We start from the raw sequence: 24499 nt of genomic DNA, 5'->3' as shown, positions 1-24499 counted from the left end.
GCGATTATATATGACGACCCTGACATTGCAGTTACTGCTGAAAGGAAGCTTAAGGGCCCGTTCAGATCACAAATGCGGATGGCCATGCGTGCGGAACGCGTGCGGACCGCAACGCGTACGAACGCATGGCCATCCGCGTTTGTGTGCGTTGCGTGGCTGATCCCATCACTGAAAAGTGAATGGGACAGCCACGCGTTTTAGCAAAATCTGCGTGCAGCATGCGTTCCCGGACCGCACAGGTCCGGAACGCATGCAGTGTGAACATCAGACATTGCACTCTATGCAATGTCTGATGTCGTGCGTATCGGCCACCTGCACGCATTTCCAAAACGCGGCTGGAAACGCGTGCAGTGTGAACGGGCCCTAAGACCCTCAGGCAGGGACATAACACTGTGGAAACTTATGCCGCAGAATTCAGAAGGTGGTCTGTGTCGGCTAGATGGGGACCCTTTGCTCTATTAGATTGTTTCTTATCAGGTTTATCTGACCCCGTCTCTGATGTGATGCTGAGTCATCCGGAGCCTAAAACCGCTGACGATGCAATCTTATTAACAGTTAAGATTGATCGCCGTATTCGTTACCAAAAGCAAACTCGCAGGAGATACTCAGTGAGATCTCTTACCACCGCCTCTCCTTCTCCTCCTCAGGATGAGCCGATGCAGATCGGACATTCAAAGCTATCCGAGGTAGAGAAAAATCGGAGACGGACGGAGAGGCTCTGCTTGTTCTGTGCGGAAAAGGGTCATTTAGCACACAACTACCCTAAGAAGTCGGAAAACTCTGCCGCCTAGGTGTAGCTAGAGGTCTTACCCTAGGCAAGCCAGCTTTACCTCTAACCGATAATCGTTTACTGCTCCCTTGTTCTATTACCTGGGAAGACCACGTTTTGTCTACCCAGGCATTTATAGACTCGGGTTCTGCTGCCAATTTTATTGATTATGATTTTGTCAAGAAATGGGGTATACTACTTGTTCCTTTAGACAGGCAAATTTTTGTTACAGCAGTTGACGACTCACCATTACAGGGCAGACAGGCCCTTTCACAAACGCCCAGTCTCCTGTGTCACGTGGGGGTTTTATACAAAGAAAGATTACAGTTTTTTGTGCTAAAAATGGCCACTTCCACCATGATTCTTGGGATGCCGTGGCTACAAAAACACTCTCCCCAGATAGATTGGAGCTCTGGCCAGTTGTTAAGCTGGTCCCCACTCTGTCATCAACATTGCTTGGAGAGAGTTGCGATTTGTGCCACCCAGGTTCAGTTGGAAGGCTTGCCTTCTCAATATGCGGAATTCGCTGACATGTTTTGTCCCAAGTCGGCAGACAAACTTCCTCCATTGAATTAAGACCAGGTTGTATGCCCCCTAGAGGTCATTTGTATAACCTTTCCGGTCCTGAAAAACTTGCTATGCAGGATTACATTAAAGAAAACCTAGCCAAGGGTTTCATCCGTCCTTCCAAGTCTCCGGCCGGAGCAGGATTCTTTTTTGTCCAGAAAAAGGACGGTGGGCTTCGCCCATGTATCGATTACCGAGAATTGAACAAAATTACCATAAAAAAATCATTACCCACTCCCTTTAATTGACGATTTGTTCTCCCAGGTTACTGAGGCATGTATATTCTCTAACCTTGATCTAAGAGGGGCATACAACCTGGTACGCATAAGGGAGGGTGACGAGTGGAAGACGGCGTTTAACACACCCTGCCGGGCACTACGAGTACCTTGTTATGCCGTTCGGGTTGTGTAACGCTCCCGCTGTCTTCCAGGAGTTGGTCAATGAGATCTTCAGAGAGGTCCTGGGGCGGTTCATCCTGGTGTACCTGGACGATATACTGATTTTCTCACCTAACTTGGCAAAGCACAGGGAGCATGGAAAGTTTGTGTTAAAAAAAACGTAGACAAAACTTGTTATATGCTAAACTTGAAAAATGTCTTTTTGAAGTGTCGGAAGTCCCCTTTCTAGGGTATGTCATTTCTACTTCCGGCCTCTCCATGGATCCCAAAAAGGTTTCGGCAGTTCTGGAATGGCCACAGCCCATGGGGCTAAAGGCATTCCAGAGATTTCTGGGCTTTGCCAATTATTATAGAAAATTTATCAAGGGGTTCTCTTCTGTGGTATCGCCTCTCACTGATCTTACCAAGAAGGGGGCGGACACTTACAATTGGTCACCAGAAGCACATGCTGCTTTTTCGTCATTAAAGAAATTGTTTTGCTCCGCCCCTATTTTGCGACATGTGGACGTCACCTGTCCCTTTATAGTGGAAGTGGATGCCTCGGAGAACAGGGTTGGGGCTGTACTATCCCAACACTCCGGTTTCAAGGGCAGATTGCATCTGTGTGCATTTTTTTCACGTAAATTCTCTCCCACCGAGAGAAATTACGACATTGGAAACAGAGAATTGTTGGCCATCAAACTTGCGTTTGAGGAATGGCGACATTGGCTCGAGGGAGCGGAACATGTTGTTACGGTCTACACTGACCATAAAAACTTGGAATATATTGAGTGGGCCAAGAGGCTCAGTCCCCGACAAGCTCGCTGGTCTGTATTCTTCTCGAGATTCAGATTTATCATTACCTACAAACCAGGGAATAAAAACATTAAAGCGGATGAACTATCTAGATGTTTTGAGTCTGAGACAGTACAGCCACCAACCCCCGGAAATATCCTGCCCAAGAAAGTCGTTGTGGCAGCCACTGAAACTTGGGAGGATTGGTCACGTACATTAGACCCCTACCAACAAGATGTCCCCGAGTGTTTGGTGGCCATCTCTGGCCCTGGATTGTAGAGAATCCGTGAGGGATTGTTCAGTCTGTGCCAGAAATAAACCATCCAGCCGGGCTCCTGTGGGTACTCTCTGTAACGATTGATGTCAGCAATAACAGATTATCTGATTATTGGTGATCTGCAGTATCACCAATAATATAGATACTATACCTGATTATGTGGTGATCTGCAGAATCACCAATATTGCGAGTATAGCGAGACACAGGACAACCAGATGTAAAGATAGGTGTTTGGTGCAACAGTAATACAGATAGAGATACCAACTCCCCCAGAGGATCACCGCTGTGATCAAAATCTGACGGTCTAAAGGAAGTAAGGGAATCCCAATTTTTTTTGACAAAGTCATAATCTATAAAATTAGATGCAGAGCCTGAGTCCACGAATGCTTCTGTGGCCGTGGCCCGACCCTCCCAGGTAATGGAGCAAGGGAGGAGTAAGTGGTTATTATCTAGAGGAAAACACGGCTCGCCTAGGGTATTACCTCTGACTACACCTAGGTGGCAGCGTTTCCCGACTTTTTAGGGCAATTCTGGACAATGTAACCCTCCTCAGCACAGTATAGACAGAGTCCTTCTGACCTTCTGCGATTCTTCTCCACTTGTGTTAACCTAGACTGACCGATCTGCATCAGTTCGTCCTGAGGTGACGAGGGTGGAGAAGAGGTGTAGGAAACAGATCTTACAGCATTTCTGCCACGGGTTTGTTTTTGATAGCGAAGGCAGGGATCAACCCGCACCACCAATGAAATTGCTTCGTCTAGAGATTTAGGCTCAGGATGACCTAACATCAAATCAGAAACTGCATCGGATAGTCCTGACAGGAAACAGTCTAATAAAGCATACGTTCCCCATCTAGCTGATACAGCCCACCTCCTAAATTCTGCGGCATAAACCTCCACTGGATTACGACCCTGCCTGAGAGTCTTTAGTTTCCTCTCAGCCGTGATAGCAATATCCGGATCATCGTATATAACGGCCATGGCCTTAAAAAACTCCTGAACTGAGGATAATGCCTCATGCCCTGTGTGAAGACTATATGCCCATGTTTGTGAATCTCCTGACAAAAGGGTCTTTATAAAGGTTACCCTCTGGTTCTCAGATCCTGACAGATTGGGTCTACACTCAAAATAGGATAGCACACGGTTTCTGAAATTCTGAAAGTCAGATCTATGCCCAAAAAACTTTTCGGGTACGGACATACGAAGGTCCGTGACTGAAGGGGATCGCACTGTATCAATAGTCGTTTGAAGTACCTGTATTTTCCTAGACATTTGAGTGATCTGAGTCTGTTGGGTATTGATCACCCCGGTAAGATTGTTTACCGCGGTGGTCAGGACTTCAACCTGACTACGCAGTGCGTCCATTATGTTTGGTCTTCTGTTCTGTAACGATTGGTGTCAGCAATAACAGATTATCTGATTATTGGTGATCTGCAGTATCACCAATAATACAGATACTATACCTGATTATGTGGTGATCTGCAGAATCACTAATAATGCGACTATAGCGAGACACAGGACAACCAGATGTAAAGATAGGTGTTTGGTGCAACAGTAATACAGATAGAGATACCAACTCCCCCAGAGGAGCTGGTAGAGGGAGATATCTCTATAGAACACAGGGATCAGCACTCCAGCAAGCTGGAGATGCAGATTAACTAGTAATCAGTTCACCCGAGGAGCGGGTGGTGCACAGTAAGACAACGTATACTGATCACCCGTGGAGGGGGTGATTCAGACTGTACTGCAGCAGGTGATCACCTGAGGGGCAGGAGATCAAGACTGTACTGCAGCTCCTGATCACCTGAGGAGCAGGTGATGAGGACAGTACCGTAGTTTACTAGTCACCTGAGGAGCAGGTGATTAAGACTGTACTGCAGCTACTGGTCACCTGAGGAGCAGGTGATTAAGCTGTACAGAGAATCCCTCACCAGGGACTAGGCTCACTGGTGAGGGCAGAAGAGTCAGACAAGCAGGTTCGGCAACAAACGGACAGATCCGGTACAAAGACAGAAGGCTTAAATCAGAGTAGTGTTCAGGCTTAGTCGGCAACAGGATCAGATAGGCAGAAGCACAGAATCAGTAAGCAAAAGAGTAGTCAAGGCTAGCAGAAGGTCATAAATAATACAATTCAATTAGTACTTTAGCTATCAACAGAATCTGACTAAGTGTGGATCCCCAGCTCCTGCTGGTTCTAGCACACTTTGGAATCTGACTGTAATGATCCGCTCAGCTGTCTGCACAGACAGACAGCTGTTTGACCATTCCTTAAGTCGGAGGGCTGCAGGTCTCTGCAAAAGAGACCTGTCTTTGCTTTGCAAGTTTCTGACCTGCTCTGCTGCTGAGGAATTTGCATACATTTGTTATGCAAATTGCCTAGCTACCTCCTTTAAAGGCTGGCAGTATAAATACCATGTTCTCCCAGAATCCTTTGCTGGTTATCTTAATGGTTTGTTACTGCTAAACACTCCTAGAGTGTCAGCCTTGCCTGTTTGTTAAAGATTATCTTAGAGTAATTCTTGGGACTGTACTAGGCATTCCCTCTAGTGCAGTCGGATTGTATTATCTGTTTTGCCTGTACAGTCTTTGTGTCTCGATTGCCTTGTCGCCAGCGGTGGTCGACAGGGAATCGTTCTGTCTGTCTGGGAGTGTAGGCCAGAGCTGCGGTTGCTGCTGGCTGCTCCATCTGTCTGGATCGCACTTGCCCTAGTGGTAGTGGCAGTGCCTCCTTCTGTATCTCAGCCTTTGGGGTGTTAACCAGAGCAGCGGTTGCTACTGGTAGCCCCTTATGTTTATCTGTCTGGATCGCACTTGTCCTAGTGGTAGTGGCAGTGCCTCCTTCTGTATCTCTGCCTTAAGGGTGCTAGCCAGAGCAGCGGTTGCTACTGGCAGCCCCACCTGTCTGTCTGTCTGATATGAACGCTTGCTGTAGGCTCGGTGAGGCAACCGTTTAGCAAGCGTTTGCGTTCTCTATTTCGTGTTTGTGTGTCATTGGTCAGTTAGGGCGGCACGCTTATCACTGGGCGCCTAACGTGCGGTGATCGTGCAGAAACGCGTTCGCTGTTGCGAATGAGTGCGGTGTTTGCGTTTAGCTAGTGTTTGTTATTTTCTTTATCTTCTCATTGTTGTTTGCTGTGCCTTTGCTACTCTCGTACTCTGCTCTGTTCTGCCTTCTGTCACTTCTGGCAATCGCATCTCTTGCGATTGCGTTCCCACTCTTGTTTCTGCGGATGTGTGTTCACCGTCGCTGGGTGGCGACTAGATTGGGGGACACACATTAATCCTGTCTCTGTGCTCTCTCTCTTTGAGGGCTATTCTGCCCTGCTTGCTCCTGCTCATACAATTCCCATCTGGCATCTGTGGCCTTGCAGAGGCTGTGCTCGTCTGCACTCCACAGCTCCATCTGCTGGTGGAAATTGCCCTCTACCGGTGCATTGCACCTAACCTGGGTTCTCCCAATTACACGTTTGTGGAGGATTTCCGCCGCGTCAGCGCACGTCTGGTGCGCTGACCACGGAAACGTTTCTGCAAACGTTATACTGACTAAGGTCTGAGTGCTAACACGTAGCATTTGCAACAGCAGACGAGGAGCTACTGACAGGCAGGTCCTATATATACTGAGAGCGCTCCACAGCACCGCCCCAGTCACTCAGCCAATCAGGAGCACTGCTGTAGTCAGCTGACCGGCCGATCAGCTGACACCCCTTCTATTCACATAAAGGTCCTGTCGTCTGGCGCGCGCGCGTGTAGCCCTCAGTCTATGTGCAACTGAAGGACCAGGCAAAACTCCACCATGTAACTGCGCGGCGGAGGCCGCCGGCTGAGACGCGGAGACAGCTGCCATGCCGCTCACCGCTGCGGCGGCATCTCCGCTATCTATTACACTCTCCAATCATTACCAGTACCCGAGGAACCTTGGACCCACTTGTCCATGGACTTTGTGGGCGAACTCCCCAGCTCAGAGGGGAAGACGGTCATTTGGGTGGTAGTCGACAGGTTCAGCAAGATGGCTCATTTTATCCCTCTGAACGGACTCCCCTCTGCTCAGGAACTGGCAGATCTCTTTATTCAACACATTTTCCGTTTACATGGTATTCCGGAGAATGTGGTGTCAGATAGGGGAGTCCAGTTCGTATCCAAATTTTGGAGAGCCATTTGTCATCATTTGGGGATTAACCTGTCATTTTCATCCGGCTACCACCCACAGACCAATGGGCAAACAGAAAGGGTTAATCAGGCTCTGGAGCAATTCCTTAGGTGCTATGTAGTGGATGCTCAATTGGAATGTGCAAGATTTCTGCCATTCGCGGAATTCGCACACAACAACTTGAAAAGCACTTCATCTGGCTTTTCCCCTTTCCAGGTGGTCTCAGGGAGATCTCCCAAATGTTCCCCATTGCCAGTAGTGTCTTCTCCTTTCCCTGCTCTGGAGGATTGGCAGGGATCGTTAAAGAAAATCTGGTCTATGGTCAAAAATAACCTGGAAAAAGCCTTTCAGTCTCAGAAAAAACAGGCAGATAAGAAACGGTCAGTGGAATGGGAGTTTGTGCCAGGGGACATGGTCTGGGTTTCGACTTGGCATCTGGCACTGAAACAACCCTCGGCAAAATTAGGCCCCAGATTTATTGGCCCATACCCCGTTTCCAAAAAGATCAATGATGTGACGTATGTGATTGCACTGCCATCTAGTATGAGAGGTGTCAAGTCTTATTTATTTATTATTTATTTATTTGTTGTATTTATAAAGCGCCAACATATTACGCAGCGCTGGACATTAATTTAGGTTACAGACAATATTTAGGGGTGACAAACAGCAATATGACAATACAGGAATACAAGAAAACCAGATCACACCAGATCAAGGTAATGCTTAGTCAGTCACTGGATGGGAGCATGGAGTTAGGCAAGTTAGGTTCACTCAAATGCATAGCATGGGTGCACAGTAATAGAGGTGCATGATCAGGTAGGACACAAAAGGAGTGAGGACCCTGCCCAAAGGCTTACAATCTAGAGGGAGAGGTAGGGACACGAGAGGTAGGGGACCAGAGTTCGGCTGTGGGTTTAGAGCAATTGTGAGGGGTGGTAGGCAAGAGTGAAAAGGTGAGTTTTGAGGGCCTTCTTGAAGGTGTTGAAGGAGGGGGCTGCCCTAATGGGTGGAGGTAGGGAGTTCCATAGTGTCGGAGCGGCTCTTGAGAAATCTTGGAGGCGTGCATGGGACTGGGTGATGCGGGGGACGGTCAGGCGAAGTTCATTGGAGGAGCGGAGTGAGCGGCTTGGTGTGTATCTCTGAGTAAGATCAGAAATGTAGGTTGGACAGGTTTTGTGGATGGATTTGTAGGTCAGACACAATATCTTGAATCTGATTCTGGACTGGATAGGAAGCCAGTGGAGGGATTCACGGAGGGGAGCCGCCCTGGTGGAGCGATGGGAGGAGTGGATAATTCTGGCAGCCGCATTCATGATGGACTGCAGTGGGGCTATTCGGGTCTTAGGGAGTCCAGACAGAAGGGCATTGCAGTAGTCGAGGCGGGAAATTATGAGGGCATGGATGAGGAGTTTGGTGGTGGCAGGGGTCAGGAAAGGGCGAATCTTACAGATGTTACGAAGGTGGAAGTTGCAGGACTTTGTGAGGTTTTGGATGTGGGGAGTGAAGGAGAGTGCGGAGTCCAGGGTGACACCCAGACAGCGGGCTTGAGAGGTAGGGTGAATAGTAGTGTGGTTAACAGTGACCTGCACATCTGGGAGGTCCAGGGATGACCGGGGTGGGAAGATCATAAATTCAGTTTTGTCTAGATTTAGTTTTAGGAACTTAGCGGACATCCAGGAGGAGATGGCAGATAGGCAGGAGGAGACCTTGTCCATGGTAGTGGTGGATATGTCAGGGGTGTGTCTTTATTAAAGCCGGCTGTGCATGTGGATTCCTCCTCCAAACCCCGTGGTGATTAATGGAGAACCTGAGTACGAGATTGAGCGGATTTTGGATTCTCGGTGGGTACGCAACTCGATTCAGTACCTAGTTCATTGGAAGGGGTATGGGCCGGAGGAGAGATCTTGGGGACCAGGTCATCGGATGCATGCTGAGGAGTTGAGACAAAAGTTTCCTGAGAAGCCATGCAGGACGTGTCCGGAGTCCACGCCTCAAGGGGGGGGGAGGGGGGTACTGTAATAAATATCACTAGGGCAGCTGCGGCAAATGGTACTGCCGCCGCAGCTGCCTCTACCTCCCTGCCCAGTCACACTCCCGTACCTCGGGCATCTAGCACGCCGAGGACGGGTCTTTCTGTTGCCCATCATGTCGCCCTAGCGCGTGCGCGCGCTCAGCGGGGGGACCTTTATGCGGCGAGGAGGCGCATCACCTGACTAGTGATGGGAGAACATCCAGATGTTCGGGTTCGGCCGAACATGCCCCCGATATTCGGCATGTTCGGGCCGAACCCCGAACCCAACCCGAGCATGTCCCTTTGGGGCCCCTATAGGGTCCCAGCATAAAGGGAGAGCATGCCCCGAGCGCGCAGGGGGGGGGGGGGGGTCGGAAATGCCCCCCACCCCTCCCCGCTAAGCTCTCCCTTCTGCTTGACCCTATAAAATTAAATCTAAGTCCCCCGAAGGTACCTTGCAGGCTGGCAGGAGGAGGGCAGGAAGCGGGCAGCCGGAGAGCATAGGCGCTAGTACCATCTGATACTTCCGCCCTCTCTCTGACGCACTTCCTGTTTACATTTGTAAGTCACGTCAAGAGAGAGCAGAAGTACCGCGATGACGCGTACAAGGGTACGCGTCATCTACATGATGACACGTACCCTCGTACGCGTCATCACGGTACTCCTGCTGTCTCTTGACGCGACTTACAAAAGTAAACAGGAAGTGCGTCAGAGAGAGGGCGGAAGTACCAGATGGTACTAGCGCCTATGCTCTCTGGCTGCCCGCTTCCTGCCCTCCTCCTGCCAGCCTGCAAGGTACCTTCAGGGGACTTAGATTTAATTTTATAGGGTCCAGCAGAAGGGAGAGCTTAGCAGGGAGGGGTGGGGGGCATATCTGACCCCCCTCGCGCTCGGGGCATGCTCTCCCTTTATGCTGGGACCCTATAGGGGGCTATGTTCGGCCGGACACGGCTGTGTTCGGCCGAACAAAGTAGGCCTGTTTGGGTTCGGGCAGCGTGGCCGAGCACCTTCCCGAACACCATGAGGTGTTCGGGGGGTGACGAACCGAACCCGAACAGGCCAAAATCCGGGCGAACCCGAACAGTGGCGAACACTGTTCGCCCATCACTACACCTGACCCACGGGTCGCGTCTCGTCATAGGACGCGACCGCCGCTCTGGATTGGCTGGGCTCCGGGGGGCGTGCCGCTGGGTCACCGCGGCTTCTTAAGCAGCTGATCTTCACTCGCAACTTGTCTGCTGTTGCGAATACTACGTATTAGCGCTCAGACCTAGTCAGGTTCCTGCTGAGATAGATGTATATGCAGTATTTGCGATATACATCTATCTATAGTTAGTTCATTGATTGTATTCTGTGTTTTTTCCTGTGTATGACTCTGGCTCGTTTCTGACTACCCTTCTGCATTACGCTTCTGTACTTTAGCCCATCTGATCTTGTTGCCGACATCTGCCTGTTTAACCTTCTTGCCTTTGCCTGTCGATTTTGTACTTAGTCTGCCCGTCTGTTACCGACTCTATTTGTCTGACCACTCTACTCTTACCATGGAGCCCTTGTCTCTGGTGAGGGGCTCTGTACTGTTAGTACCCACCAGCTCCTCTGGTGAGGTGTAGTTAAACCTATCAGTACTTACTGTTGCACCAAGCACTATACTCAGTTATTTAGTATCTCTTCTGTGCTGGCTATACTTGCATTATTGGTGATTCTGCAGATCACCACAAAATCAGGTATAATGTCTGGGTTATTGGTGATACTGCAGATCACCTAATAACCAGACATCTGTATTGCGGACACCTATCGTTACAGTGCCTCTATTGTGGTATTGCCAGACCTGACCAAAACATGAGTTTTCCTGTGCAGCCTTCAAAGATCTCCAATAGTTCTCTGCAATTTGAAGAAAATGTTCTCTACCATAGAGACCAAGCTCTTCACAATTATTATTATTTAGTATTTATATAGCGCCGAAATCTTACGCAGCACTGTACAGAGTATATATAATACCTTGTCACTAATTGTCCCTCAGAGGGGCTCATAATCTAGTCCCTACCATAGTCATATGTCTATGTACTGTATGTATTATGCAGTGTATGCATCGTAGTCTAGGGCCAATTTAGAGGGAAGTCAATTAACTTATCTGTATGTTTTTGGGATGTGGGAGGAAATGAGTGCCCAGGGGAAACCCATGCAGAAACATACAAATCCATGCAGATGTTGACCTGGCTGGGATTCGAACCAGGGACCTAGCACTGCAAGGCGAAAGCGCTAACCGATACGCCTCCCATACTTACAGATTAGCACACTTGTTCAAATGAATGGCATTCTTCATCTGGAAAACTTTCAAGCTTAAGTTTAGAGGTGACCGCCATCATTCAAGCTCAAACTGAACTATATCAAAAACATGGAAACAGCTGTCCAATATCTGTAACTGACCATTCCATGAGAGAAGAAGAATGGCTGACAGTAAGGTCCTGACATAAATAATCCTGAGTTCATACAGGATTTTGCACATTTTGTACGTAAATATATGCCTGAAAATACACCAATTGAAATCCACTTTACACATTCTCTCTCTAACTCCTTGCAGCGGTGATTGCCCCCCTCCTGTTTATTCACCCTGCATTATTCCCTACAAGTGCCACCCAATCCAGTGGAGTTCTGGTGGTGTCACGTGTTTCAGTCCAGAAGCGAGAAGAATATGGAGGCTGCCATATTTATTTCCTTTTGAACAATACCAGTTGCCTGGCATCCCTGCTGTTATCCCTACAGCTAAGTTAAAAGCCGGGTTCTGTGAACTAATACCCCGGCTTTTAACTTAGCTGTAGGGATAACAGTGGTGCCTGGATAAGTGAATCCGTGAATGCAATTGTTTGAACATTTGCATGCGAGAGTGCGAAGGGTTACTGATTTCTGCTAATTTTCTGGCCACACCCTCTTCAGCACCTTATTTAATGTCCTAACTAGAGACGATGTGCCTGGATATATGTTTTTTTTCTTGTTACTGACCCCTGTGGCCAGGGTTTTAATTCAGTGCACTCCCTCCTTCCCCTGTATGTGTTTTTTTTTTTTGTTAGCATGCACACAGATTATGCTGGTGTATCTGCATGGTGTGCTTGGATACAATACGTTAGCTTACTTGTGCGATGCGCTATCTGTCCCAGGAGAGGACATCATGTCTGCACTATGCATGTTACATGGCCAGAGTTAGGACACCTACGTTTACCTGGGTACTTCTGCGCAGTGTAGGTGACTAAGCATAAGAATGCATTCTTCTGTGAACGAAGACCCCGGCTTTTAACTTAGCTGTAGGGATAAAAGTGGTGCCTGGATGAGTGAATCCGTGAATGCAATTGTTTGAACATTTGCATGCGAGAGTGCGAAGGGTTACTGATTTTTGCTACGTTTCAAAAAATGTCAGCTACTCAATCAGTTGCTGCTACCACTATGTCGGTAGTAGTGGATGAGTCAAATTCTCAAGCAGATCTGCCTCCAGTAGGATTTGACTTTGCATTGGTGCCAGCTTTTTTTTTCCAAATACTTTTATTTAGAGAACATTGCTAATACAGAAAACTAGTGGTACAATATATGATCAAAAGGCTTAAAGGATACCCCAACTGAAATGTGACATGATGAGATAGACATGTGTATGTACAGTGCCTAGCACACAGATAACTATGCTGTGTTTCTTTTTTATTTTTCTGCCTGAAAGAGTTAAATATCAGGTATGTAAGTGGCTGACTCAGTCCTGAGCAAGAAAGAGGTAAAAAAGGGGAATTTCTTATCAGTGAGGGTTACACTGTAGTCACTTCCTGTCTGAGTCAGGACTGAGTCAGCCGCTTACATACCTGATATTTAACTCTTTCAGGCAGAGAAAGAAAAAAAGGAATACAGCATAGTTATCTGTGTGCTAGGCACTGTACATACACATGTCTATCTCATTATGTCACATTTCAGTTGGGGTATCCTTTAATGTCCATATATAGAAAACAATGAGAACAGATCACTTAGCTTTAACATTATCATAAAATGCACATTTGAAAGAGCATCAACCTAACTAAGGTATTCCAATATATAAGGTAGTAGAGCAAAAATGGAAAACATATAACAGAAAATGCTGCCGAATGTTCAACTCTATATTACCTTTTATGTGTTTGCAAGGAAGATATAAACTGCTCTCCAACTAGCCTAAATTATCCATCCATGCCAAAGGACCCAAACAGAGAGGGCATATCCCTGTAAACAGTCTTGACTAACAATCCGCTTCCAATAGTTGTTTGAATTCAGTGGAATATCTGTATATCAGCCAGATCCTCCATATCTTGGAGAACTTATCAATGCTACCTTGTATGGAGTACACGTTATTCTCTGAATAAAATTAAATGAATTAAATCTAATTCTCAAGTACCGTATTTTTCAGACTATAAGACGCACTTTTTCTCCCCCAAAAGTGGGGGGAAAAAGTCACTGCGTCTTATAGTCCGAATACAGGGAGTCCTCAACTTAGGAATGCCCGCCGATACTAACCGCCGCAATGTCGGGGACTCCCTGTAATGTCCCCAGTGTCCTCCTGCACTGCCCCTATGTAATGTAGTTACCGGCAGCAGCAGCGTGTATCTCCCAGTAGTCTAATCTACTTAGCCGCGGTAGCGCGTGCATCTGCCCGTGTAATGTGATTAATGTAATTAACGTTTAATTCCCTCCCGTGTATAGTAATTAACATTTAATCACTGCCCCCCAGCCCGTGTACATTCATTAAAGGGAACCTTAACTGAACGGGGGGTAAAGAGTTTTACTTACCTGGGGCTATTACCAGCCCCCTGCAGCAGTCCTGTGCCCTCGGCGCCGCTCTGGAATCCTCTGGTCCCCTGCTGTCACTTAGTTTCGTTTTTGACGACTCACCAGTCGCCGGCCGCCATGCGTATTATTGGACGCATTCACCAATGCAATTAGCGCTATTGTGGACCGCAACGCGTACAAAAATACGCGTTGCCGCATTCCGCACGCGTAGATATGCGGCAACGCGTATTTTTGTACGTGTTGCGGTCCGCAATAGCGCTAATTGCATTGGTGAATGCGTCCAATAATAAGCATGGCGGCCGGCGACTGGTGAGTCGTCAAAAACGAAACTAAGTGACAGCGGGGGACCAGAGGATTCCAGAGCGGCGCCGAGGGCACAGGACTGCTGCAGTTGGCTGGTAATAGCCCCAGGTAAGTAAAACTCTTTACCCCCCCCCCCGTTCAGTTAAGGTTCCCTTTAACATTTAATCACCTGCCCCCTGGCCGTGTACAGTAATTAGCATTCAATCGCCGGCCGCTCCCATCCCCGCCCCCTGCAGAGTAAGGTAACCCGTGATCAATAACCTGGCTGTGTAAAGCAATTAGCCACAGGCATCACTCACCTGACACTGTAAGCCTGCGATGAAAAGCTGCTCGTCTCGCTCACTCCTTCCTCCTTGAGCCGGCACTTCCTGGTCGCGTCATTACATATGCGACCATCACAAGGAGGAAGGAGTGAGCGAGACGAGCAGCTTTTCAATGCGAGCATTGTGATATACCCAAGAGAAAAATGAGCTTGCTTATTTGCCTAATTTGCTAGATGAAAGCAATGGGACACATGGTGAAACTGCTTACAAGATTCAATTCCAGACTTCAGAATCAGAAAGATCATGTGCCCCCTGGATAATACTGGTGTAACACACACAGCAAAGGACAGCAATTTGAAGTCTGGAAGATTCCAGGGCAAGGGTGGGAAGGATGAAAAGCTAGGTGGCCATGCAACCCTTCCTGCTAGGGATGGCCTTATGGCACAATTGGTTAATGCATTTGGCTGTTAATCAAAAGGTTGGTGGTTCAAGTCCACCCAGGGATGACCTTGCATTTTGTGCTCAAAAGTTGTCCGAAGAAAACCCCAGATAGCCATTTAGCAGCCATGACATATACACAGTCCTTGTGGCAATTGGTTAGTGCATTTGGCTGTTAACTGAAAGGTTGGTGGTTCAAGCCCACCCAGGCATGGCTGGACCCGGATATATCAAAATCTGGAGTAACAGTAGTGATTACTTGGCAAACACCATTTCTCATAAAGGACTACTACAACTACAGAACGTTGCTTCACTTAAAACTTACATTGATGGAAAACATGAGATTCTAGGCTTTAATGTAATCAGCAGCTATAAGCTTCATAGACAAAAGCCAATAAATGTCCCTGGTACGCAGATTCACTGAGAGCAACAGTCCTAGTCGCTCATGATAAAGCATTTCCACTGACAGTTTTGTCAACATCTGCTTTCCTGCCACAGTCTCGCGAGATTCCAAGGCCAGGGATCACGAGATCTTACCGGGGTGAACCCGCTGCTACCTCTTGAGATGGAGGAATAACGTTCTCGCGATGCTTGTCAGAAGGGAAAGGGCTTCGTAGAGTCTCGCGAGGCGCTGCTGGGAAGATTCTGATCAGAGCGGGAAGTCTCGCGAGGCAGCCCCGGACTGGCTGGCTGGGCAGACAAGGAAGGAGGAGGGGTTCTACTTCTCACAGGAGGAGTCTCGCGAGACTGGGCACCGCGGCTCTTGCGCTCACGGGTCCAGTAGTCAGGGGGGCTTTGGGCTGTTGTAAGATGGCGGAGGCGGATGGAGCTCGGAGTTGAGTCTGCTGACCCGACCAGGTAACGGATGCAGAGGGACGTGGAGCGCGTGACGGGGTTTGTAGGAGAAGCAGAGCGGCGGAGCGAGGCGGCCGACACACGGGGGCGCCTCACAGGCACGAGCGGCCTCCTTCTTCTTCCCCCTCCTGTCAGTAGAGCGGCGGCCTGTTCACCTGCGCCTCACTCTCCGCACAGGCTCTGCGGCCTATCCGACTTCTCTATGTGTGCGCGGAATACGGAACCCGCCTTCCCTTCCGCATTTCCCCGTCTCCTGTCATAGTCGCTAGGCCCGAGCCTCGTATCCCCGCACCCCTCCCCCCTACAGCCGGTCTGTTCTCTGTTTTTAGCCCGTGCGGCTCCGGTGTTCCAACATTTTTGCATACCCGACAGAATAGCATACAAATGCTACTGAGCATGTGCAAAGTCATGCAGATCATACGTTAACCCCATAATGCCCATCAGCAGCATTAACCTTTTCAACCCCAGTTAGCTGCCTGGGTGCTGATGGGCAATCTCCACTATCCAAGTGGACATAGAGTTAGAATAAAAAGTTGTCCGAGCGAAGCGAGGACAAAGCCCGCAGCCCAGCGAGCTAAGCGAGCGGGCAAGGGGACACTGATTCTACTTAAAAGGACTATATCACTTTAAATGTATGCTATTCTGTCGGGTATGCTAAAGTGTTTTGGACACCGGTCTGCGCACCAGGCCGGCCAGTCACGCAACCCTCTCCCCGGCCTGGCAGCGCTCCATGTACCAGTGTTTGTCCTGCTATTGTGCATCAATAGGAGACTCTTCTGGGGTCCTGCTATTCTGAATATTATCACCTAGCCCCGAGAATGGCTGCCTTTGAAATATCAGGCTTACAGCACTGTATAAACTCTTCAAATGGAGTAGGAATCAAATTTCTTTCTGGTCATGAAGTTATCTTATCTGAAATTGGAAGTTACATTTTTTTTTGCATGTTGCAATAAGCTTGTTGTTACTGTACCAAAATAAATCTTCCCACAAACCTACCTATTGGCACTGCACAGTTCAGCAAAACCACACTGACCAGATAAAACAATATTACATTTTAGAGGACATTTAAGGACCTTTTTTTAATAAAATAGGGTATACATATGTATTTGGGTACTATTATTATTGATTTATAAAGGGCCAACATATTGCGTTGTGCTGTACAAAGTAAGAAACAAACATGGGGTACATATTTAATACAGACAATGGTGTACACCAATATACAAGATACATAATTAGTGACAAAATACAAACAATGATACACAATGTAGAATTGGTAATGACAGTGATAAAATTAATATGATGAATAAAATGTATAATGATTTTCAAGACACAAAAGTGGGAGAGAGCGCTGCCCTTGCGAGCTTACAATGTAAAGGGAATATGGGGGGGGGGGGGGGGGCAGGAGGAGGGGTAGTATGCAGCAAATATACAGAGGCGGTGTGTTTTAGGATACCTAGTAGGAGTGCAATTTGGTCTTAGGACAAAGGGACGTGGCCTAAGGTAGCGCATGTGCTTTATCGGAACAAAAGTGTTTTTAGAGAGCGTTAAAAGATAACAAAGGTTAGCGAGTGGTGGATGTGTTGTGGGAGGGCATTCCAGAGGAGGGGTGAAGCGCGTGCGCAATCTTGTAAACGTGAATGTGAGAAGGTGGTTCTAGAGGACAACAGAAGATCATGTGCCGATCTGAGATTGGGTTTGTATCTGGAAATTAGTGAGGATATGTACCAGGGAGAGAGATTGTGGAGATCTTTGTAGGTTAGGAGTTTGAACTGAATCCTCTGGTTAATTGGCAGCCAGTGAAGAGCTTGACAAAGAGGGTCGGCAGAGGAAGATCGAGAAGATGAATGAGACAAGCAGCTGAGTTCAGTACCGACTGCAGTGGGACCAGTTTGTTAGAAGGTAGTTCACAAAGGGCTCTATTCATAAAACTTTACCGCAAGTTTTCTGCTCAAAACAGCGGACTTTCCCGACCATTTAGCAAAGTGGGCATTCATAAAAGCTGTTCCCGCATGAAAATCTACAATCCCCCAGCAGAGCGAGAAATTTCCGCCTTCTGCAGTGTTTTTCTAGATTTATCTAGAAAAAAGTAGCAAAATGGCCATTCATAAAGATTAGAGGAAGCGGTATGTGGACGGGAAATACCGCTTCCTCAAAGCCTGCGGATTACATACAAGTGAATGGGACAGACCTCCCAGAGAGAGCAGTGCACGGAGGGACTCTGCCGGCGTAAGTGTTTCCGCATGCCTTCCGACAGCTTACCGCCAGCCTTCAGCGGGAGATCTCCGCACTTGCATCGCAGCTGCCAACATTTTTATGAATGACATCCCAGAAGTCTAAAATACCGCTGCGGTATTTTCCCTCCAGGAGTTTTTTCGCCACAAATTTTTTATGAATAGAGCCCAAAGTAGTATGTTGCAGTAGTCTAGACGAGCAATTATAAGAGCATGTATTAACATTTTAGTTGTGTCTTGAGTGTACAATGGATCAAATTGGCATTTAGAATGTGCATCTGAGCTGTGAATGTTTCTTTTTAAGAGAACAGAAAAAAGTATATTCTGCTCTGAAGAATGATTAGCTGTTAGAAATAAGTTTGTTTTGACTTTCTGCTTTATTATTTTGGTCTAAGTGATGCTCAATTAGAATATTATGGTGAACTAGAAATTTGCATAGGGCTAATCAGATTCTCAGAAAATTAGCTGATAGTTCTCTAATTTTATTGACAAAAAGTGTTATTTTGAATCCTATTTCTGTTGACTACATTCCTTTACGTTGATGCCTTCTCCAGATAGGTCCACTTCCTGCCCTCAGACCTCCTGTCAGTATACAGATAGGAAGTGAAAAACATTTGGAGACTTAGATGACTTTGAAATTCTGTTTTAAAATATGACTTTCCAGTTTTATTTTTGCTCAGTAACAACCATGATTAGTAGGCACTGAAAGAGAAATCAAGCAGAATGCTAAATAATCAATCTGCGGACAAGTATCTGGATATTATTACCTTTTACACTTTAGTAATGTCTCTAGCTACAGAGAAAAAAATTCAAACAGTTAATATTTACCCAGGAATTATACTTTGTAGAGATACAAAATTCTTTGTGATAACCAATTTGTCAGGTCGTCCTCTTCCGGCCTTAAAGAGACTCAGTAACAAAAATTGCATCCTGTTTTTTATCATCCTACAAGTTCCAAAAGCTATTCTAATGTGTTCTGGCTTACTGCAGCACTTTCTGCTATCACAGTCTCTGTAATAAATCAATGTATCTTTCCCTTGTCAGACTTGTCAGCCTGTGTCTGGAAGGCTGCCAAGTTCTTCAGTGTTGTGGTTCTGCTATGAATCCCCCCTTCCAGGCCCCTCTATTCACACTGCCTGTGTATTATTTAGATTAGAGCAGCGTCTCTCTTCTCTCATCTTTTACAAGCTGGATAAATCGTCCTCTGAGCTGGCTGGGCTTTCACATACTGAAGAATTACAGACAAGGGCAAAGCTGTTTGCAGGAGAAAAAAGAGCAGCCTGAAACTTCAGTGCATGAGATTCTGCAGGGAGAAAGAAACACACAAATGATCTCTTGAGATTCAAAAGGAAGGCTGTATACAGCCTGCTTGTGTATGGTTGTATTTTCTATGTGTGGACATACAGTACATCAACCTACTTCCTGTTTTGGTGGCCATTTTGTTTGTTTATAAACAAACTTTTTAAAACTGTTTTGCGGCGAGGAGCGGCGAAATTGTGACAGAGGGTAATAGATGTCCCCTAACGCACTGGTATGTTTACTTTTGTGTGATTTTAACAATACAGATTCTCTTTAAGTCTGGCAGGAAGTGTAAACATATAAAGCCCAATCTACACGATACGATTCAATTACAGTTCTATTTATGATCCGATTAAATCGGACATGTCGGATTTAATAGGATTGTAAATAGAACCATGAAGAATCGTATCTTGTAGATTGGGCTTTAGACCCCAAACTTCACAGATGCAAAGAAAGTGTTTAACTAGAGAACATAAAAATAACTTCAGCTTTTTAGATTACATAGTAAAGTAATAGTAATACCACTGTCACTCAGTGGAGTTTTCAATTTAATCCATATGGGGGGTATGGGAGGACAGGGATGGGGGACAGTGACTAAAACTCCAGTTGCAAATGTGTACTTTGCTTTAGTTGGAGAGACAATCAGTCATCAAATATGGAAATTCCAGTTTGATCAGAACTGGAGTTTGTATCAGAGCAGGGGAACTTACTCACCTATAGGATTATTAGGAACACCTGTTAATTTTCTCATTAATGCAATTGTCTAATCAACCAATCACATGGCAGTTGCTTCAGTGCATTTAAAGCGGATCTGAGATGAAAAACGAACTAACAAGTAACTTGTCTATACATATTATCTAAAGTTTAGATAGTTTACACAGCAAATCTAGCTGCAAACAGCTTTAATAGAAAATGATTATTTCTTCCTGTGATACGACAGCAGCCATGTTGTTTGTAAACATTACACAGAGGCAGGCTTATCTGTATCTTCAGCACTCAGCCTGTGAATAAAAACTAATCCCCCCCTCCTCCTGTCTGCCTCTGAAATCAATGGCTAGTAACACCTCCTCCTGCCCCGACTGAGCTCCCATGAGCCCTTGCTTCTGCCAAGGCTCTCTGAAAACCTGTGGGCATGGTTTATTTAGTTTATAGGGAGAGTATTAAAAACAAAAACAAAAAAGTATTTGGCTTGAGGAATGCCCTATAAACAATAGGAAAGGAACACAATTATGCAATGAGTAAAAGTTCACCTCGGATCCACTTTAAGGGTGGGGTGCTGGTCAAGACAATATCCTGAACTCCAAACTGAATGTCGGAATGGGAAAGAAAGGCGATTTAAGCAATTTAGAGTGTGGCATGGTTGTTGGTGCCAGATGAGCCGGTCTGAGTAGTTCACAATCTGCTCAGTTACTGGGATTTTCACCCACAACCATTTCTAGGGTTTACAAAGAATGGTGTGAAAAGGGAAAACATCCAGTATGCGGCAGTCCTGTGGGTGAAAATGCCTTGTTTTTGCTAGAGGTCAGAGTAGAATGGGCAGACTGATTCAAGCTGATAGAAGAGCAACGTTGACTGAAATAACCTGAAATAACTCGTTACAACCAAGATATGCAGCAAAGCATTTGTGAATCCAAAACACGTACAACCTTGAGGCGGATGGGCTACAACAGCAGAAGACCCCACCGGGTACCACTTATTTCCACTACAAATAGGAAAGAGAGGCTACAATTTGCACAAGCTCACCAAAATTGGACAGTTGAAGACTGGAAAAATGTTGCCTGGTCTGATGAGTCTCAATAGTTAGAATTAGGCGTAAACAGAATGAGAACATGGATCCATCATACCTTGTTACCACTGTGCAGGCTGCTGCTGGTGGTGTAATGGTGTTGGGGATGTTTTCTTCGCACACTTTAGGCCCCTTAGTGCCAAATGGGCATTGTTTAAATGCCATGGGCTACCTGAGCATTGTTTCTGACTATGTCCATCCCTTCATGACCACCATGTACCCATCCTCTGATGGCTATTTCCAGCAGGTTAATGCACCATTTCACAAATCTCAAATCGTTTCAAATTGGTTTCTTGAACATGACTATGAGTTCACTGTATTAAAATGCCCCCCACAGTCACCAGATCTCAACCCAATAGAGCATCTTTGGGATGTGATGGAACCGGGAGCTTTGTGCCCTGGATGTGCATCCCACAAATCTCCATCAACTGCAAGATGCTATCCTATCAATATGGGCCAATATTTCTAAATAATGCTTTCAGCACCTTGTTGAATCAATGCCACATAGAATTAAGGCAGTTTTGGAGGCTAAAGGGGTTCAAACACTGTATTAGTATGGTGTTCCTAATAATCCTTTAGGTGAGTTTAATTAGCTGTTTCAAATTTGATTTCCTCAATGCAACATGTTTAATTTCCTCTGGCGCAAACTTGCATGTCAGCTCAGTTTTGAACCCATTGATGAGTCACTTTGAGGATCAATAAAATGGTTGGTCTCTGCCTGGTAAAATGTTCTTATGCTAGGGTACACACAATGAGATTTTCTGGCAGATTTACTGTCAGATCGATTTTCCGTTCACTTCTATGGAAAATTGATTGGAAATCATAAGACATGTTGGAAATAATTTAACAGGAAATCTGTCAGAAAATCTCATTAGGTGTGCCTAGCATATTATTTAACACTGCTGGAGCTATAGAAACGCTTTGTGAATGCATTTCAACTTGGACCGAAACAAGACAGAAGAGGTAATATTTTTTTTTTTTAAATAGTCTTTTAAAGAGGAACTGTAACGCCAAAACGGCCCCTGGGGGGTACTCACCTCGGGTGGGGGAAGCCTCAGGATCCTAATGAGGCTTCCCACGCCGTCCTGCGTCCCTCGGGGGTCTCGCTGTAGCCCTCCGTGCAGTCCGGGCAGCGGTGACGTCATTATTTACCTTCCTGGCTCCTGCGCAGGCGCTCTGATGCCTCTCGGCGCCGAAGTAGGCGGAAATACCCGATCGCCGTCGGGTCTGCTCTACTGCGCAGGCGCAAGTTTCCGGCGCCTGCGCAGTAGAGTGGACCCGACGGAGATCGGGTATTTCCGTCTATTTCCGTGCCGAAAGTCGCCACAGCGCCCCCGCTGGAGCCAGCAAAGGTAAATATTGAACTGACAGTCGGCACAGTCGCCGGCTGTTCGGAGGGCTGCGGCGAGACCCCCGTGGGACAGAGGACGGCGTGGGAAGCCTCATTAGGATCCGGAGGCTTCCCCCACCCGAGGTGAGTACCCCCCAGGGGAGGTTTTTGTTGTTACAGAGTCTCTTTAAGCCAGTTTATTAGGGAAACGAGTTGTAACCATCGTAACTTGGGCTGTACCTTTATTTAGTGCATTGTGGAATTCTTTTAAACTCTTAAACTCTAAGGTGGTGTCTAGTGTTTAGTAATCTGAGTGTCCAGATGTTACTTTGGTGTGTCAAGTTGGGCTGTTAAAGTTAAAACAATATTTAAATTAATTTCATTTTTTTTAAATAAAAAAAATCTGTTTCTTACCAGATCCAAACATATAGAGACGTTCATTGGCTTCCTCCTAAATTGACGCTTGGCTAGGACTAAAGAAGGCATTAGATTGTGAGCGCCTCTGAGGAACAATTAGTGAGAACTATATATACTCTTCATAGTGCTGCGGAATGTCAGCACTATATAAATCCTAAATATTTACCCATTTACAAAACGTAGCTGTCTGTATTTAGATAAAACTCTTTCTGTAAATCTAAAGCTAGCTGTACACAACAAAATGCTACTGGATGTAGAAAAACAACCAACCCCAATCTGATCACTGAGGGATCAATTGCTAACACAGAGTACGTCCATTTTCAGTAGATTTCAACAATAAGTTTAATGCGTGCTTTAACTGTGGCAGTGAAGCAAACTTTTTTTTATTAACAGTATGCTTCACTGTATGCTGCCAGTATGTGACGCAATGCTTTACATTCCATTTTTCTGTCACGCAACGCAACACCCACTCTGAACCTAGAGTAGATACGCACATAAGGGGAAGGCTTGGGATCTCACAGAGCTTTCCCAGTCCTATCTCCTTCCGCCGCTGTCCCCACGGCTAATTAGTCAGACGAAAATGGTGGAATATGCCTCAGACTCCTTGGAAAGGTTTTGGGAGTACTAGTGTCCGTGAGAACTTCAGAAGACAAGCGGCTCTGCACTAAGCATATGTGAGTACGTACTTGCGCATGTTCAATACGGATGCGCCAGTCTTTGAAAGCAATCAGGGATGCAAATGCTTCCAAAGCCTTCCATTAGATTTCAAAGGCGCGGGGACAGCTGTGGAACAAGGGGATGCAGAGATTACTGGGAAGTATGGGATCAAGAGCCTTCACTCTAAACCGGTATCTACCTTTTCTTTTTTAAATCTCGGTTCAGGTTTGCCATTTGCAAAACTTGCTATATGTAATTTGTGTAACTTGTGATAAAAATCTACATGTCCTATCAGCACAATGTATAGGTGTCCATATACTTATAGATTTGCAGCAGATTCGACCATCAGATAAATTTGTCAGATGCCTGTCAAGTCGAATCTAACAGGAATCTGATGTGTGCCACACACTAGGAAAAGATTTCCAATAGATTTCAGAATTAAATCTATTGGAAATCTATCTAAATGCATTATTGGACCATTATGCTGGGCATACGCGGCTCGATTTTGCCACTCTGTTCTCCCGCTCGCTCTATTCTGCAGGTGATTCTCTTCCGCTCCTTTTCTTATCATTTTCCATTGTCCTCAATGCAGAAGTGGAGAAACAATCAGGCGGGAGATCGGACGTTTCAGGAATTATCTATCGAGCCATCTAAATGGCTCAGAACCGAGCCGTATATTCCCAGCAATTAGATCCAATGCAACTCTATGGCCCATGGATCTCCTGCCAGCAGCAGATCGACCTAGATTTTCCATGCTATCAGATCAATCGATTTTTTTGATTAATTCTATAGAATCGATCGTTCGATCGATGGCTGAAATCGACCAGTGTATGGGCCCCTTAAATCTTAAAGGGATACTGTAGGGGGTCGGGGGAAAATGAGTTGAAGTTACCTGGGGCTTCTAATAGTCCCCCGCAGGCATTCCTGTGCCCGCGCAGCCACTCACCGATGCTCCGGCCCCGCCTCCGGTTCACTTCTTGAATTTCAGACTTTAAAGTCTGAAAACCACTGTGTCTGCGTTGCCGTGTCCTCACTCCCACTGATGACACCAGGAGCGTACTTCGCAGGCCCAGTATGGTCTGTGCCTGCGCCGTGCGCACCTGGTGACATCAGGGGAAGTGAGGACACGGCAACACAGACACAGTGGTTTTCAGACTTTAGGCCGGAGCATCGGTGAGTGGCTGCGC

The 24499-nt window shown here is 46.5% G+C and overlaps 1 protein-coding gene across 2 annotated transcripts in view; it reads left to right on the top strand.

Annotated features, from left to right (window-relative positions):
• Positions 1–15427: 15427 nt before the first annotated feature.
• PHF8 (PHD finger protein 8) overlaps positions 15428–24499 on the top strand; it is a 69520-nt gene continuing 60448 nt past the window's right edge. For both annotated transcript variants that reach the window (XM_068248298.1, XM_068248299.1), the window contains exon 1: positions 15428–15595. The gene's annotated coding sequence lies outside the window, so the exon portion shown is untranslated. The remainder of the gene's footprint in view (positions 15596–24499) is intronic.

The sequence above is a fragment of the Hyperolius riggenbachi genome, chromosome 8, assembly GCF_040937935.1.
Source record: "Hyperolius riggenbachi isolate aHypRig1 chromosome 8, aHypRig1.pri, whole genome shotgun sequence".
Taxonomy (NCBI): Eukaryota; Metazoa; Chordata; class Amphibia; order Anura; family Hyperoliidae; genus Hyperolius; species Hyperolius riggenbachi.
This window is presented reverse-complemented; position numbering and strand designations above follow the sequence as displayed.